The sequence below is a fragment of the Perissodus microlepis genome, chromosome 18, assembly GCF_051167445.1.
Source record: "Perissodus microlepis isolate ML-2025 ecotype Zambia chromosome 18, ASM5116744v1, whole genome shotgun sequence".
NCBI classification, from domain to species: domain Eukaryota; kingdom Metazoa; phylum Chordata; class Actinopteri; order Cichliformes; family Cichlidae; genus Perissodus; species Perissodus microlepis.
Window position 1 is genome coordinate 17,628,372 of NC_140478.1, and position 9,148 is coordinate 17,637,519.

A 9,148-nucleotide genomic window follows, 5' to 3' on the forward strand; every position below is an offset into this window, starting at 1 on the left:
AGCCGAGATCTAGGTTGCGTCAGTAGTAGATTTAAGTGTTCTAGCAGGAGTATGTGGCCTGAGAAGTTCACTAAGATAACTAGGTTACCAGTCCATCCCTGACTATAATGGATCAGAAATCTACACTAACTGTATTTTGTGTTGGCATGTTTCACACACATGTTGGGGCTAGGGGTCCATCACAGCAAAAAAAAAAAAAATCTTCGAATTAAGCACACACTTACTGTTGTCTATACTCTTAAGCCTTTGTTAGACTCTGTTGTGGACACAGATAGCTGGATAGCTCACCACAGCTGAGCGGTCATTCCTGTTATACTTCGCTGAAATCCACCTCTTGAGGTGTTTGTATGTCTAGTGCATTATAAAGTAAATTCTCCATGAACAAGAGTTTACAAAAAATGGTTTGACATGTGGGCAACCGCACAGAGCTTTGCGCTCACCATATGATGATGATGTTTACATCATCATTAACCAATCAGACACACTTATCTAAAGTTAAATACATTTTAGAAAAGCTCTGTGTATTCTTTGACTGCTTGTTGTGTGGCTCTTTGAGGTTGCTGGCTTTTGCTGTGTGAAATTGTTTACAAAGAGGGTACTGTACCAAAAACTTCCATGTGATTGCTTAGGCCACTAGGAGGTCGTTGCCTGTAATTTGGAAGACAATGAATAATCTGCTTACTACTAACTTGAAAAAGTGCAAACCAGAAAAGAAGAATGTTTACCTTCAAAGTGAAAATTGTGCCTCAGCCCTATCGCCAATACTTTTCAAAAACCACAACTGGCTTCATTTCCAGTTTTTGTCACATTTTTCAATTTCACCACTGCTATGAGAGTATTTGGTCAGTGTTTCCAGACAGGTCAGTGATTTTCATGCAAACTATGGGTGACCACGGAGGAGGCTATTGCCAAACATTGAGGGAATAAGCATTTTTTCCTAGCGACTGGTGGTTTCCAAGGAGTAACTGACCACTTTCTAAGCCTCTGTTACAAGGGCTTTGTTAATTTGATCCTATATTATAACGCATCCAAAAAGCCGGGAAGTTATTGTCACGTGGTTAGCGGTCACAGAACTACAAAATAAATAGGCTTTTGCAGTGCACAGCCACTAGAGCCACTTTAAAGAGTAGATCTTAATAGCAGTTTAAACAAGGGCTTGTTTTCTGGGGGAGGATTGGTATCGGGCTTGGTGACATGTTGCCATGATAACATTCAGTTCAAACCTTTCCTAAGTATTGCCTCACCGATGGTCAGCTCCAAGTCCTGTTCCATTGAGTCTTCATCTATTTTACACATTTAAATTAAGGTTTACTGCTGATGCAAATCCTCAGAGCATTTTTAAAATGTTTTATTATTATTATTAAATCTATCAGAGGCCGTCAGTTGCTGTGCTCTCCCAGAGATGTCTCAGCTTTCTCTTATATTTATAAAGACACTTAACAAGACAAAGAGGTGTCTTTCTTTATTTAGATTTTAATATATTATAAAGTTATTTTTGATGACAGCATATTGTCTGAAGAAAATGAAAACAGTAAATCAGAGTGATAAATCCTTTGGATGATTGTATAGGCTTGTCTTTTGGGAGAAAAACAAGGGAGAACACAGACCTTGGCTAATGTGATTGGCATCTATTTTGATGGCTGCTGAAGTGTCCAGGTGCCCTCTTATCTAATTCTCTCTTCGGCTGGGAGGCTCGAGTCTATAATAGCCTCGTTATGGAAGCTTGTTAAATTCATTATGAAAGAAGGAAGCAGGAGCGGCAGTGGGGGCAAGAGCTCAGTTGTTCTGACATTCTTCTGGCGTTGACTCTGCGGGGGGAATAGTGTTTCTCATTTTCATTAGATTTCATTAGATAACACCTCGCTTTTCACAAGCAGTTAAAAAGATGAAATGCTATTTTGCACTTTTGCTGTGTCCTCTGCCCACACAGAGCTGCTTCCAAGATGGTGTTGTTGCAGAAATGGGAAAAATAACATTTTAAGACTCATCTGCCTTTGCTTGGATGTTATGGGGGAAGATTTACATTTCGTTTTCATGTAGCAGATTGACAAACAATTTTTTTGTAAGCATCATAACTTTAACTCAAATATTAAGATTTGTATATCCTCCAGGCAACAAAATGTAAATAAATAAATAAATAATGTTTAAAAAGATTAATACAGCCACCCACATTGTATCACTGACTACGTGCCACAGTCTGCAGCACCACCTCAGACACTGTATAAATTATCATGGTTTATCATTATCATTACCACATGAAGATAGCATGCAGCCTCGATTTTTGAAGAAAATATGTTAGATTAAGTTTGGCATGATATAATACAATTTTGTATGAAATCTCTGGTGCAGGTTTCAGTGCTAAAGCATGCCTCCCCTTTAATATTTGCATTTGCAAATTTTAAAGTACAAATATTCACACCTATGGGCAATTTAGAATCACCAATACGTAACTGCGTGTTTTGGGAATTCACGCATTTAACACAGCATTTGAATGAAAAATGTATTGTTAATGGTAAAATTATTAAAAATAATTAAAATCAGAAGACATAATAGCTCTTCCTGGTCATGAACCTCACTTAACAAGTTATTGCCTGTAAAATGACAAATCTTGACTTTCTTTGAATTTCACCAGCCCTCTAGTTGGAAAAGTGAAAATGAAAAGAAAATGACAAACGTGATGCTGATCTTGAGCACAGTTTGGATAAAGACCCATTGGGTGATCATTGTACGTAACTTAAATTCTCAGAGTGGCAGCGATTCTTGTGAATTCTTGTGAATTGTGGACAGAAACGGATGGAACAAATGAAAAATTAAATTCATTAACAGTGAATTTACATTGGCAGTGTACATTGGATCGATTCAATCAAATAACTGGTTTTGTCACAGCTTTTTATGTCTGGTGTTATACATACATTAGTAGGTTATTTTTAAATTATTTAATGATGACTTAATGATTGTGCTCTCTTTTGTAATTGCAGCTGCTTAGCAAAAGTCCTCTATGATTTGCTACACTTTTATACAAAGTCACCTCTTTTAACCGTAGTTAACCTTTTGCAAATTGAATTTAATAGCAGCATAATTTATGTGTAATTTTGCAAGTGACTGCTCTGTATTGTTGTACATATTAATGTCAGTAACTGAATGGACACTGTCCTCAACCTCTCCTGCTGTGGTCCTATATCTCTTTTTGAGTATTGCTTTGCTGTAATCACATATTCGTGTAGAGCAGAATATCAATCAATCCCGCTGCAGCACGTTTCATGGCTCTTCAACTCAGCCTTCTCTACTTTAGCTTTGAGCAATCAACTGATTGTACTTTAGCCTGCTAAACCCATCCTAAGTCTCCCAACAGATGTTAGCTGAAATGTCAACCAAATTAGAAACGGGAAACCTGCAAGCATGATCTTTAAACCAAGATACATTTTTATAGCTCAAATCTGTGAAAGACGAAACAACTCCAGAACTACAACGCTGGTCTTCAGTACAGTTCCTGACAAGTTATTAATGTCAAAAGTGCAACTGCATGACAGTCCAAATAACCCAGCATACTTTAGAAGACACCTTTTCTTTGACAACGTTTGTTTGTGTTGTTTTATGATTATGATCCAATTTGAGGACTGTTTGCAGTACCCCCTGCGTATTATTTATTATGTTATTGCTTTTCTGTGCTGCTTTGCCATGTTGCCTCAGCAGGGAGCAACACAAAAAGCAGAACGATATACTGCCAAGTCAAAGTGTGTTTATCTCTTTGTTTTGTTTTGATTTGTTTTTCAATGCAGCATAAATGTTACTGACAAGTAAATATAGTAAATACAGTGTAGCTATAGCCTGTTAAACTATTTATTTTGCTACAATTAAAAAAAAAAACAGAGCATAAATAGAAATATTTTACTTTTTACCTTTTGTTTATATAAGATAGTGGGTTATTGAACATTTAAAGTGAGGGTACAGTGCTGTGAAAAAATATTTGGAATTCATTTTTTTGGCAAATTTTTCACACTGACATGTTTCGGATCATCAAACAAATTTAATAGACATTATTTTGCCCTAAACCTAAAAACTGGTTTTGCCTTGCTTGGCAGCAAGAACTGCAATCAAGTGTTTCTGAAAACTAGCAGTAAGTCTTTCACATCACTGTGAAGGAATTTTTGCTGAGCCTTCTTTGCAGAATTGTTTTAATTCAGACACACAGGAGGGTTTTCAATTCAATTTCAAGAGTTTCAAGGCCATGTGAAAGCATCAATTAGATTGAAGTCTGGGCCTGACTGGGCCACTTCAAACCCTTCTTCTTCTTTTTAATTTTTTTTTGAGCCATCTAGAGGTAAACTTGCAATACCCAAGTGCCCACGTGCTTCAGACACATGGGCACATACTAATCACTGAATATTGTTCTTCACGATTTTCCGGTAAAGAGAGGAATTCATGGTTCCTTCCATTATGGAGAGTCGCCCAGGTCCGACCATCACACTACCATCACAATGTTTGATATTTGGTATGGTTTTCTTTTCACGAAATGCTGTTAGTTCTATGTATTATAAGAATCCCAAAGCCTTAGAAATGGCTTTGTAACCCTTTCCAGAATGATGGATGTCAATGACTTTGTTTCATATTTCTTTTTCACATAGAACCGGGTAGGTTTGCCATTTTCCCCTAATAAATAAAATAATTTTTTTTAATGATTGAAAATCATTTTGTATTAACTTGGGATAATGTTGTCTGATATTAGAATTTCCATGTCAGTTATGAAAAAACTAAGATATCAGGAATGAGGTAAATACTTTTTCATGGCACTGTAGATTTTTTATAAAATGAATGGGAAATGAAATCATCATGTCAGCTTTCTTCTTTTTTTTCTTTTTTTTTACCTTGCTGAGTGCCAGTAACGAAAGTCAAGAAAAAGAAAAGAAAAAGTAAAGAAAGTGAACTACAGGTAACAATTACAAAATAAGGGACTCTTCCATCAGCTGGTTAAATGCAGCAACAACAGAAGCTATGTTTTCTTTTAAATTTGTGGTGCTCAATTATTCTTCCCCCAAAGAGAGGAAGTATGTAAATGGTTCATTTTGTTTGTTTGGCATCTTGATAACAACCACAGTTTTCAAGATGCCATTTTCAAATTTTGTTTGATGGTAAATGTTTTATATTATCCAAAATTTTCTATGGATTGTCTTCAAACTTTACAACAATGCAGGCCTTAGGGGACATGAACACCTAAGTGTTTGACCTTGACGTTCATTTTTAGTGGTGTGGTTTCCATGATGGAAGCTGACCTTGAAAAAGAATTTCAAGAAACCATATCGAGTAATACTGTCATGAGGTGGCAGTGTAAAGAACAGAGTGTGGACCAGACAGAGTTAAACTCAAAATGCAGCTTTATTCAATGCTGGTCAAAAAGCAAACACTATAACTGAGCTTAGTATGAACAGAGAGGTAAAACAGACTTGCAGAGGCTACGCTCATACTGAAGGAGGACATGACAAAGAACAGAGAGAGACGCAGACTGGGGGATTAGGGCAGAGTGAACACACCTGGGAACACAGCTAAAATGCATTACTTTCCCTTGTAACTGCATCTTCGATGTACAGTACTGCAACTTTTGCATGGACATGGGGGAACTGGTGTATCTGTTAAATATTTTGTCGTGATACTGGATTGGACAGATACAGCGACACGACTGCGGTGACAAAAGGTAAACAAACTTGGAGAGAAAGACTGAATACCACAGGAGACGCTGAAGACTGGGACAGACTGGATATAAAGGGCAACTAACATAATCACCAAAGGAACCAAGGAACAACTAACAAACAATAACAAGCTCAAAAGAGCTAGAGAATACTAAATTCAAGATAACTAATGCAGAACTTGAACACAAGCATTTCATAAGAACTCCAGAACAAAAAACTCAAAACACTGGGTTCAAAGATCCAGGACAATGAAAAATATATCAAGTGAACGTCATGGAGCAAGATGTACAAGACACTTTTTTTTAAAAAAAATCCATACAGTGCCCTACAATGCCACAATGATGCCATAACAAGCTGACATCATCATACTATAATACAAACAGACATCAACAATTCATGTTGTAATAAAAACATCATAAAACATCAAAGTTTTAGGATAACACTTGCTCTTTTTGTTTTATAGACTTTATTTAATACTTTTTCCCACTGGGAGTTACAAGGATTTGCTGAAAATTGCAATTTTTCTCTGTAATAAAAGTTTAAATCTAATGGAAACCCCAGTACGGTGTACATTTTAGGACATCGTCAGGTCTCAAGAAAAAAGTTGTCAGGTATCAGACAAAAAAATGTCAGGTTTCAGTTCTCAAAAAAAAAGTTGTCAGGTATCAGACAAAAAAATGTCAGGTCTCAGTTCTCAAAAAAAAAGTTGTCAGGTATCAGACAAAAAATTGTCAGGTCTCAGTTCTCAAAAAAAAAGTTGTCAGGTATCAGACAAAAAATTGTCAGGTCTCAGTTCTCAAAAAAAAAAGTTGTCAGGTATCAGACAAAAAAATGTCAGGTTTCAGTTCTCAAAAAAAAAGTTGTCAGGTATCAGACAAAAAAATGTCAGGTCTCAGTTCTCAAAAAAAAAAGTTGTCAGGTATCAGACAAAAAAATGTCAGGTCTCAGTTCTCAAAAAAAAAGTTGTCAGGTATCAGACAAAAAAATGTCAGGTCTCAGTTCTCAAGAAAAAAGTTGTCAGGTATCAGACAAAAAATTGTCAGGTCTCAGTTCTCAAAAAAAAAAGTTGTCAGGTATCAGAACACAAGGTACCAGACAGAGAGAAAATCTTCCTGCAGGTGGCGGTGTTGTCATGTCCCACCCAATGACTGTATAAAAGATGGACAGCTCCCCAAAAATGAAGCCAAAACGTCTCTATCGCCCCCTGGTGTCTGGCTGCAGTATATACGTCATAAACCCCGCCTCCTCCATGTTAGCGGATGGGACTGGGGTCAGACTAAAATAAATTTATTCTCCTCAGATAATTTTTTTCCAAAGATTCTTTCTTTTGTTATCAATAGTTCTCATCACGCTGATTGATGTTCAAGGGGTCTCCTCTCCCATAAGTTTGATTCTAATTCCTACCGCGGTGATGTTAAATTGGGGTGAAACGTCATCATAACAGCTTTGACTGGCACCTGCAGTCACGGAGAAACTTGCGTATCTCTGTTCGGGAATAGCAGATAGAACGTAGGCTCTGAGAGGAGGGCCAGCGTTTACGCTACGAAAACACGACCGAGTGTTTTAACCTGACAGCCTGAGGTGTTCTTCAGTAAACTGGACTACCCGACAGAAGGACCCGAGGCCCTGCTGCACTTTTTCGGTAAGTTAAACGTGTTTGTCAGCTAATCCGTAACTACCGTCCTTAGCTCGGTCCTGAGACCTAGCTAGCTAAGATGAGGACTCGGCTGTCAGGGTTCGTTTAGCTAATCTGTGCAGGTGAATGAATTTACACCGACTAAAGAAATCAAGAGAAACGCTCCGGGCTACTCAGTCACTAATTACTGTTACTGTACTTTTATTACAAGTATTATACTGTAAAATCAACAGGCTGCATCCTGCTTCAGCTCCTGTGGAGAGCTGAATATTAAATATGTGCAAACAACAGCATGTTTTCAGTCTCTTGCCACATCTGTAAAGACAATAACTTTAAAAAAAAAAAAGCTTGTACCTTTTAGCTCCTCATTAATCAGGAACTATGGATTAAAGTACTGTAGTGTACTGTAATACTGAAAAAAATGTAAGAGAACAACTTCAGATCCTGAGTGTGTGAGGACAGAAGAATCAGCTTTATTTCAATTTTGAGGGATAAAATTTATATTTGAGTTTGATGGTTCTGTTCTCTTTGTGATTACAGGAGCTGCCCTCAGATTCAGACCTCAGCACCACCCAGTGACAGCAGACAGATCATCCAACATGTTCACATGTTAACTGCAAAATGAACTGATGAAAACAATACAAAGGTTAAAGTACCACATGTGCTGTAGTGAAAGCTGCAGCTGTTTTATTGATAAAGTTAAAGACAAAAAAACAAAAGGATTAATCACCCCTGTAACTGTGTCACTATATATCAGCATTAACAGGACCTCAGTTTTTATCTCAGACCTGCACAGCTTCCGTTTTAAACACTTGATGTACTCAGCTGTATAAAGAGCACGTTTGAGTTTCTCTAACACAATTAAATAAAACCTGATGAAGGTCAAAGGTCACAGTTTTTTGCAGATAGTGTGTTATTTACCATAAAGTGATTCAGAGTTATTCATACCAGAGTAACCAGAGAGGATCATATCTTTTTAAATATATAACTTTCTACAGGACTGAATATAATATCTTTATGTAAAAGTCCGGAGCCTCTGGGGAGTATCCGAGTATTTATAACATTACACAAATCAAAGGTCTCCATCACAGTGTTCATGAAATGCTGGGTTTATCCATCTTCTGGGGCGGGCCTACGGAGGAGTGCTGAAGATTTCCCTGTGAGGGAGCTGCTGGTGAAGATCATGAGTCCTGCTTGATCAATGCGATGAGCTTCAGTGTTCCTGGTGTTTCTTAAATGATGCCTCTTTCAGTGGGTCAACAGAACTTCTGGCACAGGACAGCTGTGATGAAAGAAAGGGAAGAAGTTTCTCCAAACCTCTGGACCCAGGAAACCCAGCTTGGTCCTGATGGTCTCCCTCACTAGTTTCTCTCCAGGGTGAATGTAGCTGTTATACATAATATGGATTATTATTAAATAAAAAGAACAAATTAGACTACACTACTGAAACCTTCTGCTGCTGTTTTTAAAGTTTCCATGTTACCAGGCTGAAGAGATTTAAACAGTTTTAGATCCATTAAACTCACAGTCTTAAATGTTAAAATCTCAAAGGACAGCATTATATTTTTGATATTAACAGTAACTCTGGGCTTCTGTGGAGTGTGTAGCCAATCTCATCGCTGTCTAAAGATGGATTAAAAAAAACATAAGAAGTGCTGAATCCTTCAACAACACAGACTATTAGAGTAGCAGCTGTCTGTGTGAAGCACTTGCTGCAGGGTTGCACCATGAATGTATTCAGCTGCCAACAAAAAGCAGGACTCAGTGCGGGCAACTGCCATGAGTCTGACGATGTTGGGGTGAGACAGTCTCCTAATAAAACAGAAAC

At 37.5% G+C, this 9,148-nt stretch overlaps 1 long non-coding RNA gene across 1 annotated transcript; it reads left to right on the top strand.

The window, feature by feature from the left end:
* The first annotated feature begins 6,854 nt into the window (after nucleotides 1-6,854).
* LOC146367664 (uncharacterized) lies at nucleotides 6,855-8,212 on the top strand. Its single transcript, XR_014797681.1, has 2 exons — nucleotides 6,855-7,326; nucleotides 7,861-8,212. It is a non-coding gene; the product is annotated as an uncharacterized LOC146367664 (long non-coding RNA).
* The last annotated feature ends 936 nt before the right edge of the window (nucleotides 8,213-9,148 follow it).